This window comes from Triticum dicoccoides, chromosome 7A, assembly GCF_002162155.2.
Source record: "Triticum dicoccoides isolate Atlit2015 ecotype Zavitan chromosome 7A, WEW_v2.0, whole genome shotgun sequence".
Classification (NCBI taxonomy): Eukaryota; Viridiplantae; Streptophyta; class Magnoliopsida; order Poales; family Poaceae; genus Triticum; species Triticum dicoccoides.
The window spans coordinates 306,428,361-306,440,730 of record NC_041392.1 but is presented as its reverse complement, the minus strand read 5'-3'; positions in this window follow the sequence as shown (position 1 = coordinate 306,440,730).

Genomic DNA, 12,370 nt, shown 5'->3' with positions numbered 1-12,370 from the left:
AGGTTTCATGTGTAACAAAGGCATTCTTGGTGGAAAGATTGTGCATGTGATGATGTCCACCAAGAGGCTTTGCATCTGACGCTTAAGCCAGTTATGATGCTTATCTTGTTTCTGATGTAGCGCGACGAGAAGCTCTCGGTCATTGAGAACATGAGATCTCTTCTGAGGCCTTTGGGCAATGGTGCTTCCAGTGGCGTCAGTTTGAGCGCAAGGGGCACGTGTGTTACCAGCCAAAGGATAGACACGAGAGACTGCTTGAACTCCTTCAATGGGCTGGGTGAAGCTTTGACGATCAACATTGTGAATATAAATCAGATCCTTAGCAGGCTCTTGGTAAATAGCTTCAACAAACAGATCAACCTCTGGCAAGAATACAAGATGATTGCGCGCAGACGGCTGATAGTTGAAGGCAGAGTGCAGCTTGATAAGACGCATTACCCATGGAGCATAGAACTTTAAACCAAAAATGTCGGAGCCAGATGCAGCCAATTTCCTGATGAAGAAGTCTTGAGCATTGAAGCTGATGCCATTGAAGATATAGAAAACCAAAGTCTTCATTGCTCCTTCAAGCTTCACTACAGATGAATGTCCTTTGACAGGCCATAGAGTTTTTCTGATGATATGGTAAATGGTGTGAGGCAGATACTCTAGGTCTTAAACAAAGAATTCAGATGGGTAGTCAGCGTCGTGAGGCAAAGGCTTCACATTCTCAGCATTTGGCTCATGTTGGGTTCTGGCTTTTGAAAAATGCTCTCCAAAGCATTCTGGTGTTGTTGACAACCTGGTTCATAGTATTCACCAGGAGTGGGCAGGGCTGTGAGCTCAATGATATCAAGAGCTTTGGCTTCATGATGGACATTGCCTATCATCCACTCAAGGACCCAAGTCTTTGGATCCCTATTGTATCCTAGAATGTGAAGAGTTTCATAAAACTGTAATAGAAGCTCTTCATTCCAGTGTTCCTTGTATGTGACAAATTGCAGGAGTCCAGCATCTCTGAAGCAATCCAACGCTTCGTCGAGACAGGGCAGGCCAGTTATAGCTTCAGTGTCGAGACGCATATGTGGAAATATGCGCCCTTGATTGTATAAGACGCAGGAATAGTAGCTGCGCTGCTGATAGCTCCAGAATCGATCCGATGAAATGCGAGGTTTGGAGTAAGGGTTCTTGGCGCTGTTGAAGAAGGTGTTATGTGCCACGAAGCCATTCACATTGAAGACCCTAGGTGAGGTTGCAGTGCCTGGGAATCTTGGAAGTCTTGGCTTGGGCTTTTGGACTTGAGGCCTGTGCTCGACATGATAGTCAAATTGTGGACCCGCAGCAGATGGAGGAACCAGAATGGGCCATCGGACCATAACAGGCTGACCATGATCAGATGCTAGCTCAACAATATGAGGTCTTGGAGGGGGTACAGGAGCATTGGCATTTTCATTGACATGGGCTGCGAGTGGCACAATAGCTTCAGGAGGAATGATTACGTCTGGTGCTGCATTGGCTTCAGGGGCCACATTGGCTTCAGGTGCATTCACTTCTGGCACCACATTGGCTTCAGGCGCCACATTAGCTTCAGCCATGACAACGTCATTGGCTTCAGTTTTGATGTTGGTGGCCGCCTCAGTATTGGTAACCTCCACTTCAGGACCTAGAGGGTCGGACACGTTCTCCTCGAGAACAGCTTCAGGAATGGTTGGTGGTGTAGCAACTCTTTCTTCATCACGTGGTGCTTCTTCTTCATTGGCTGATGTAGCTGGAATATCTTCAGCCGTTTTAGCTTCAGACTCAGAGGCGTTCACAGTTGGTGTGGCTTCTAGAAACACTTGACGTGCAACAGATTGGTGGGGCACTTCTCCTTCTGGAACGCTCGGAAGAGTGACTTGGGGCCTTGGTCCTTTGCGAAGCCTGCGTAACGCTAGCGATGCCTGTGGAGATGGTGTTGGCTGGGCCGCAAAGTCATTGTCATCTTGCACTGGTGAGGTGACTTGTGGTTGGGGAGAACTTGGGGTGTCTTGTTGTTGTGGGTGATCAGCCCACAATGCATCCTGAGCAGTTGGCGTCAGAGGGCGACCAATGCTGATGGGCTCGCTATGCATGAGCACATGCAATGATACCAAAATGTGCTCGATCTGAGGAAGGACTTCATCATCTTCAACATTGTCGTGAGGACCAATGTCTTCAGCTGTGGTGGGGTCAACAACTGGATTGTCTTCAGCTTTAGGAGCCTCTGTGGAAGCAGGCTCATGAACTATCATCTGGCGTGTTGGGGAACGTAGCAGAATTTTAAAAAAATTCTACGCATCGCCAACATCAATCTATGGAGTCATCTAGCAATGAGGGAGAGAGGAGTACATCTACATACCCTTGTAGATCGCGGGCGGAAGCGTTCAAGAGAACGAGGTTGATGGAGTCGTACTCGACGTGATCCAAATCACCGATGACCTAGTGCCGAACGGACGGCACCTCCGCGTTCAACACATGTACGGTTGGGAAGACGTCTCCTACTTATTGATCCAGTAAGGGGGGAGGAGAGGTTGATGAAGATCCAGCAGCACGACGGCGTGGTGGTGGAAGCAACGGTGATCTCGGCAGGGCTTCGCCAAGCGCACGGAGACGGAGGAGTGTCACGGGAGGGAGAGGGAGAGGCCAGGGGCTTGGGTGCGGCAGCCCTCCCTCCCCCCACTATATATAGGGTGCCTAGGGGGGGCGCCGTCCCTAGGAGATCCAATCTCCTAGGGGGGCGGCGGCCAAGGGGTGCCTTGCCCCCCAAGGCAAGGGTGGCGCCCCCCACCCCTAGGGTTTCCAACCCTAGGCGCAGGGGGAGGCCCAAGGGGGCGCACTAGCCCACTAGGGGCTGGTTCCCCTCCCACTTCAGCCCATGGGGCCCTCCGGGATAGGTGGCCCCACCCGGTGGACCCCCGGGACCCTTCTGGTGATCCCGATACAATACCGATTACCCCTGAAACTTTCCCGATGGCCGAAACTTGACTTCCTATATATAAATATTCACCTCCGGACCATTCCGGAACTCCTCGCGACGTCCGAGATCTCATCCGGGACTCCGAACAACTTTCGGGTTACCGTATGCTAATATCTCTACAACCCTAGCGTCACCGAACCTTAAGTGTGGTGACCCTACGGGTTCGGGAGACATGCAGACATGACAGAGACGCCTCTCCGGTCAATAACTAATAGCGGGATCTGGATACCCATGTTGGCTCCCACATGCTCCACGATGATCTCATCGGATGAACCACGATGTCGAGGATTCAATCAATCCGTATACAATTCCCTTTGTCAATCGGTACGTTACTTGCCCGAGACTCGATCGTCGGTATCCCAATACCTAGTTCAATCTCGTTACCGGCAAGTCACTTTACTTGTACCGTAATGCATGATCCCGTGATCAACCACTTGATCACATTGAGCTCATTATGATGATGCATTACTGAGTGGGCCCAGAGATACCTCTCCGCCATGCGGAGTGACAAATCCCAGTCTCGATTCGTGCCAACCCAACAGACACTTTCGAAGATACTTGTAGTGTACCTTTATAGTCACCCAGTTACGTTGTGACGTTTGGCACACCCAAAGAACTCCTACGGTATCTGGGAGTTGCACAATCTCATGGTCTAAGGAATGATACTTGACATTCGGAAAAGCTACAGCAAACGAACTACACGATCTTTGAGCTATGCTTAGGATTGGGTCTTGTCCATCACATCATTCTCCTAATGATGTGATCCCGTTATCAATGACATCCAATGTCCATAGTCAGGAAACCATGACTATCTTTTGATCAACGAGCTAGTCAACTAGAGGCTCACTTGGGACGTGTTGTGGTCTATGTATTCACACATGTATTACGATTTCTGGATAACACAATTATAGCATGAACAATAGACAATTATCATGAACAAAGAAACATAATAATAACCATTTTATTATTGCCTCTAGGGCATATTTCCAACAGTCTCCCACTTGCACTAGAGTCAATATTCTAGTTACATTGTGATGAATCGAACACCCATGCAGTTCTGGTGCTGATCATGTTTTTCTCTAGGGAGAGGTTTAGTCACCGGATCTGCCCCATTCAGGTCCGTATGTACTTTACAAATCTCTATGTCTCCACTTTGAACACTTTCACGAATGGAGTTGAAGCGACGCTTGATATGCCTGGTCATCCTGTGAAACCTAGGCTCCTTGGCAAGGGCAATAGCTCCAGTGTTGTCACAGAAGAGAGTCATCGGGCCCGACGCATTGGGTATGACTCCTTGGTCGGTAATGAACTCCTTCACCCAGACTGCTTCTTGTGCTGCCGCCGAGGCCGCCATGTACTCCGCTTCACATGTAGATCCCGCCACAACGCTTTGCTTGCAACTGCACCAGCTTACTGCCCCACCATTCAAAATATACACGTATCCGGTTTGTGACTTAGAGTCATCCAGATCTGTGTCGAAGCTAGCATCGACGTAACCCTTTACGACGAGCTCTTCGTCACCTCCATAAACGAGAAACATATCCTTAGTCCTTTTCAGGTACTTCAGGATATTCTTGACCGCTGTCCAGTGTTCCATGCCGGGATTACTTTGGTACCTTCCTACCAAACTTACGGCAAGGTTTACATCAGGTCTGGTACACAGCATAGCATACATGATAGACCCTATGGCCGAGGCATAGGGGACGACACTCATCTTTTCTCTATCTTCTGCCGTGGTCGGGCATTGAGCCGTGCTCAATCTCGTACCGTGCAATACAGGCAAGAACCCCTTCTTTGACTGATCCATTTTGAACTTCTTCAATATCTTGTCAAGGTATGTACTCTGTGAAAGACCAATGAGGTGTCTTGATCTATCTCTATAGATCTTGATGCCTAATATATAAGCAGCTACTCCATGGTCCTTCATTGAAAAACACTTGTTCAAGTAGGCCTTTATGCTTTCCAAGAATTCTATATCATTTCCCGTCAACAGTATGTCATCCACATACAATATGAGAAATGCTACAGAGCTCCCACTCACTTTCTTGTAAATGCAGGCTTCTCCATAAGTCTGCATAAACCCAAACGCTTTGATCATCTCATCAAAACGAATGTTCCAACTCCGAGATGCTTGCACCAGCCCATAAATCGAGCATTGGAGCTTGCACACCTTGTCAGCATTCTTAGGATCGACAAAACCTTCTGGCTGCATCATATACAATTCTTCCTTAAGGAAACCATTAAGGAATGTTGTTTTGACGTCCATTTGCCATATCTCATAATCATAGAATGCGGCAATTGCTAACATGATTCGGACGGACTTCAGCTTCGCTATGGGTGAGAAAGTCTCATCGTAGTCAACCCCTTGAACTTGTCGATAACCCTTAGCGACAAGCCGAGCTTTATAGATGGTCACATTACCATCCGCGTCTGTCTTCTTCTTAAAGATCCATTTATTTTCTATGACTCGCCGTTCAACGGGCAAGTCAGTCAAAGTCCATACTTCCTTTTCATACATGGATCCTATCTCGGATTTCATGGCTTCCAGCCATTTGTCGGAATCCGGGCCCGCCATCGCTTCTTCTTAGTTCGAAGGTTCACCGTTGTCTAACAACATGATTTCCAAGACAGGGTTGCCGTACCACTCTGGTGCGGAACGTGTCCTCGTGGACCTACAAAGTTCAGTAGCAACTTGATCTGAAGTTTCATGATCATCATCATCAACTTCCTCTCTAGTCGGTGCTAGCACCTCAGGAACATTTTCTTGAGCTGTGTCACTTACCGGTTCAAGAGGTAATACTTCATCAAGTTCTACTTTCCTCCCACTTATTTCTTTCGAGAAAAACTCTTTTTCTAGAAAGGACCCATTCTTGGCAACAAAGATCTTGCCTTTGGATCTGAGGTAGAAGGTATACCCAATAGTTTCTTTAGGGTATCCTATGAAGACGCATTTTTCCGATTTGGGTTCGAGCTTTTCAGGTTGAAGTTTCTTGACATAAGCATCGCATCCCCAAACTTTTAGAAACGACGGCATAGGTTTCTTCCCAAACCATAATTCATACGGTGTCGTCTCAACGGATTTCGAGGGAGCCCTATTTAAAGTGAATGCGGCAGTCTCTAAAGCATAGCCCCAAAATGACAGCGGTAAATCGGTAAGAGACATCATAGATCGCACCATATCCAATAGAGTGCGATTACGACGTTCGGACACACCATTACGCTGAGGTGTTCCAGGAGGCGTGAGTTGTGAAACTATTCCACATTTTCTTAAGTGTGTGCCAAATTCGTGACTCAAGTATTCTCCCCCACGATCTGATTGCAAGAACTTGATTTTCTTGTCATGTTGATTCTCAACCTCACTCTGAAATTCCTTGAACTTTTCAAAGGTCTCAGACTTGTGTTTCATTAAGTAGACATACCCATATCTACTCAAGTCATCAATGAGGGTGAGAACATAACGATAGCCACCACGAGCCTCAACACTCATTGGACCGCACACATCAGTATGTATAATTTCCAACAAGTTGGTTGCTCGCTCCATCGTTCCTGAGAACGAAGTCTTGGTCATTTTACCCATGAGGCATGGTTCGCACGTGTCAAATGATTCTTAATCAAGAGACTCCAAAAGTCCATCTGCATGGAGCTTCTTCATGCGTTTGACACCTATGTGACCAAGGCGGCAGTGCCACAAGTATGTGGGACTATCATTATCAACCTTACATCTTTTGGTATTCACACTATGAATATGTGTAACATTATGCTCGAGATTCATTAAGAATAAACCATTCACCATCGGAGCATGACCATAAAACATATCTCTCATATAAATAGAACAACCATTATTCTCGGATTTAAATGAGTAGCCATCTCGAATTAAACGAGATCTTGATACAATGTTCATGCTCAAAGCTGGCACTAAATAACAATTATTGAGGTTTAAAACTAATCCCATAGGTAAATGTAGAGGTAGCGTGCCGACGGCAACCACATCGACCTTGGAACAATTCCCGACGCGCATCGTCACCTCGTCCTTTGCCAGTCTCCGTTTATTCCGCAGCTCCTGCTTTGAGTTACAAATGTGAGCAACCGCACCGGTATCAAATACCCAGGAGCTACTACGAGTACTGGTAAGGTACACATCAATTACATGTATATCACATATACCTTTAGTGTTGCCGGCCTTCTTGTCCGCTAAGTATTTGGGGCAGTTCCGCTTCCCTTGCAATAAAAACACTCAGTCTCGGGCTTGGGTCCATTCTTTGGCTTCTTCCCAACAGCTTGCTTACCGGGCGCGGCAACTCCCTAGCCGTCCTTCTTGAAGTTCTTTTTACCCTTGCCTTTCTTGAACTTAGTGTTTTTATTCACCATCAACACTTGATGTTCCTTTTTGATTTCCACCTCCGCTGATTTCAGCATTGAATATACCTCAGGAATGGTCTTTTCCATCCCCTGCATATTGAAGTTCATCACAAAGCTCTTATAGCTCGGTGGAAGCGACTGAAGGATTCTGTCAATGACCGCATCATCCAGGAGATTAACTCCCAGCTGAGTCAAGAGGTTATGCAACCCAGACATTTTGAGTATGTGCTCATTGACAGAAATATTTTCCTCCATCTTACAGCTGAAGAACTTGTCGGAGACTTCATATCTCTCGACCCGAGCATGAGCTTGAAAAACTATTTTCAGCTCTTCGAACATCTCATATGCTCCGTGTCTCTCAAAACGCTTTTGGAGCCCCGATTCTAAGCTGTAAAGCATGCCGCACTGAACGAGGGAGTAATCATCAGCACATGACTGCCAAGCGTTCATAACGTCTTGGTTCTCTGGGACAGGTGTGTCACCTAGCGGTGCTTCTAGGACATAATCTTTCTTGGCAGCTATGAGGATGATCCTCAGGTTCCGGACCCAGTCCGTATAGTTGCTGCCATCGTCTTTCAGCTTGGTTTTCTCTAGGAACGCATTGAAGTTGAGGACAACATGGGCCATTTGATCTACAAGACATATTGTAAAGATTTTAGACTAAGTTCATGATAATTAAGTTCATCTAATCAAATTATTCAATGAACTCCCACTCAGATAGACATCCCTCCAGTCATCTAAGTGAAACATGATCCGAGTTAACTAGGTCATGTCCGATCATCACGTGAGATGGACTAGCCAACATCGGTGAACATCTTCATGTTGATCGTATCTTCTATATGACTCATGCTCGACCTTTCAGTATTCCGTGTTCCGAGGCCATGTCTGTACATGCTAGGCTCGTCAAGTCAACCTAAGTGTATTGCGTGTGTAAATCTGGCTTACACCCGTTGTATTCGAACGTTAGAATCTATCACACCCGATCATCACGTGGTGCTTCGAAACAACGAACCTTCACAACGGTGCACAGTTAGGGGGGGGCAATTTCTTGAAATTATTACGAGGGATCATCTTATTTAAGCTACCGTCGTTCTAAGCAAATAAGATGTAAAACATGATAAACATCACATGCAATCAAATAGTGACATGATATGGCCAATATCATTTGGTCCTTTTGATCTCCATCTTCGGGGCTCCATGATCATCGTTGTCACCGGCATGACACCATGATCTCCATCATCATGATCTCCATCATCGTGTCTTCTTGAAGTTGTCCCGTCATCTATTACTTCTACTACTATGGATAACGCTTTAGCAATAAAGTAAAGTAATTACATGACGTTTATGTTATACTCATCGACATGCAAGTCGTGATTCCTATTACAAGAACATGATCATCTCATACATCACATATATCATTCATCACATCCTTTTGGCCATATCACATCACACGGCACATGCTGCAAAAACAAGTTAGACATCCTCTAATTGTTGTTGCAAGTTTTTACGTGGCTGCTATAGGTTTCTAGCAAGAATGTTTCTCACCTACGCCAAAACCACAACGTGAATTTCCAATTTCTATTTACCCTTCATAAGGACCCTGTTCATCGAATCCGGTCCGAATAAAGTGGGACAGACAGACACCTGCCAGCCACCTTATGCAACTAGTGCATGTCAGTCGGTGGAACCAGTCTCACGTAAGCGTACGTGTAAGGTCGGTCCGGGCCGCTTCATCCCACGATGCCGCCGAATCAAGATAAGACTAGTAACGGCAAGCAAATTGACAATATCGACGCCCACAACTACTTTGTGTTCTACTCGTGCATAGTAACTACGCATAGACCTAGCTCGTGATACCACTGTTGGGGAACGTAGTAGAATTTTAAAAAAATTCTACGCATCACCAAGATCAATCTATGGAGTCATCTAGCAATGAGGGAGAGAGGAGTGCATCTACATACCCTTGTAGATCACGCACGGAAGCGTTCAAGAGAACGGGGTTGATGGAGTCGTACTCGACGTGATCCAAATCACCGATGAACTAGTGCCGAACGGACGGCACCTCCGCGTTCAACGCACGTATGGTTGGGAAGACGTCTCCTCCTTCTTGATCCAGCAAGGGGGGAGGAGAGGTTGATGAAGATCCAGCAGCACGACGGCGTGGTGGTGGAAGCAACGGTGATCTCGGCAGGGCTTCGCCAAGCGCAGGGAGACGGAGGAATGTCACGGGAGGGAGAGGGAGAGGCCAGGGGCTTGGGTGCGGCAGCCCTCCCTCCCCCCACTATATATAGGGTGCCTAGGGGGGGCGCCGGCCCTAGGAGATCCAATCTCCTAGGGGGGCAGCGGCCAAGGGGTGCCTTGCCCCCCAAGGCAAGGGTGCCCCCCCACCCCTAGGGTTTCCAATCCTAGGCGCAGGGGGAGCCCAAGGGGGGAGCACCAGCCCACTAGGGGCTGGTTCCCCTCCCACTTCAGCCCATGGGGCCCTCCGGGATAGGTGGCCCCACCCGGTGGACCCCCAGGACCCTTCCGGTGGTCCCGGTACAATACCGATTACCCTCGAAACTTTCCCGATGGCCGAAACTTGACTTCCTATATATAAATCTTCACCTCCGAACCATTCCGGAACTCCTCGTTACGTCCGGGATCTCATTCGGGACTCCGAACAACTTTCGGGTTACCGTATGCTAATATCTCTACAACCCTAGCGTCACCGAACCTTAAGTGTGTAGACCCTACGGGTTCGGGAGACATGCAGACATGACCGAGACGCCTCTCCGGTCAATAACTAACAGCGGGATCTAGATACCCATGTTGGCTCCCACATGCTCCACGATGATCTCATCGGATGAACCACGATGTCGAGGATTCAATCAATCCGTATACAATTCCCTTTGTCAATCGGTACGTTACTTGCCCGAGACTCGATCGTCGGTATCCCAATACCTAGTTCAATCTCATTACCGGCAGGTCACTTTACTCGTACCGTAATGCATGATCCCGTGATCAACCACTTGATCACATTGGGCTCATTATGATGATGCATTACCAAGTGGGCCCAGAGATACCTCTCCGTCATGCGGAGTGACAAATCCCAGTCTCGATTTGTGCCAACCCAACAGACACTTTCGGAGATACCTGTAGTGTACCTTTATAGTCAACCAGTTACGTTGTGATGTTTGGCACACCCAAAGAACTCCTACGGTATCTGGGAGTTGCACATTCTCATGGTCTAAGGAATGATACTTGACATTCGGAAAAGCTACAGCAAACGAACTACACGATCTTTGAGCTATGCTTAGGATTGGGTCTTGTCCATCACATCATTCTCCTAACGATGTGATCCTATTATCAATGACATCCAATGTCCATAGTCAGGAAACCATGACTATCTTTTGATCAACGAGCTAGTCAACTAGAGGCTCACTAGGGACGTGTTGTGGTCTATGTATTCACACATGTATTACGATTTTCGGATAACACAATTATAGCATGAACAATAGACAATTATCATGAACAAAGAAATATAATAATAACCATTTTATTATTGCCTCTAGGGCATATTTCCAACATGGCGCTCTCGATGTTCAGACGCAGGACGAGCAACAGAAATTGGCTCGACAAGAAGGGGCTCTGTGGGAGCAGCCCGGTCTCTCTTCTTTGTTTTCCTTTTCTTGGTTGGGGGAGCATCATCAGTGGTGGCCTTGGTCTTGCACTTTCTGGCTTCGACTTCAGCTGCTCTGGTTTTCTTGAATTCTGAAGCCACTGTGGGTACCTTAGGCTTCGAGCCTGTCATACTGGCTGGGAAGACAATGTGAGGTTCTTCCTGCCTTGATGCTTCTGGTTCTGCCATAGCTGGCTTCTTCTTCTTCTTGGCAGCCATTTGGGGGTCGATACCTGTTCGCCCCAAGGCCTTGCTCTTTTCAGCTTCATTGTAGCCTTGAACACATTTGGCAGCAAGATTCTTCATGCGCTCACGAGAACCTTTTGCTTTTTCTCGTTTCTTGTGGAAAGCCTCCTTGAGCTCATGCATCATGACCTTGAAGTTTTGTATGTCTTCAACATTGAGCTTGGCCATGTGTTTCTTGAATTGAGCCTTTTCATAATCGATCTTATGCTTTAGCTCAACAATTTTCTGAGCTAGAGCCAGCTCAGGAGCAATGGCTCCATGGAAGGCGACACTGAGGCCAATGGGAAGCTGAAGATCATCAAAGCTGACATCTGGGTTGTCAAACCACTCATCAATAAACTTGTTCAAGATTTCCACATCAAAGAGAGGAAGATCATTGAAGATTTCCGCCTCTTGCTTGATCTTGATCAACTGCTCAAGAGCGTCATCGCCAAGATCGTTGTCGCTGGACAGATCAATGGCGTCATTCTCGTTTCTCAAAACAGCAGCAGGGGTCAGTGCTTGACCAGTGGGTTGCATGGGCTTTTTCGACTTGGCAGACTTGGAGATGCGTGAGAGATCTTCAGACTGCACACTGGCTTCAGGAGGTGAAGTGGCCAGAGGCTTCGCCCATGAGACCTTTGGTGCAGATGAGTGCTTTGAAGCCTTTGGCACTGAAGAGGGCTTTGAAGCCTTGGGTTTCATTTGCTTCACAGGCTTCGGTGGTGCAGGCGCTTCGTCAGAATCAGCGTCGTCTGCAGGTTGATCCACGTCTGCCCCTTGAACCATTATGTGAGTGATGAGACCTTCTAAGTTGTAGAAGGGCCCAACAAGATTGGGTTCAGCTTCTCGTGTGCCGTCGGCATGTGGTGCAGAGGGGCCTGGGTTGAAGTCTAATCCCAAAGACTTCTTGTTTTCCTTGGCCGAGTTCTTTGCAAACTGATAGTTGCGCTTCAAGAGGTTATCTTCTCGTCACCATAATAGAGAGGATGGGTCGGCATTAGCAGGCTGAGGTCCACGAATCATGCAGGTGTAGAAGCCTTGAGCAATAGCTTCGGACTTAGACTTGGGCTGAAGACATTTGTATATTATATCTCCCCAGGGGCCCTTGATGGCACTCTTCTCAGCATATTCGTCGGTGATGAATCTGT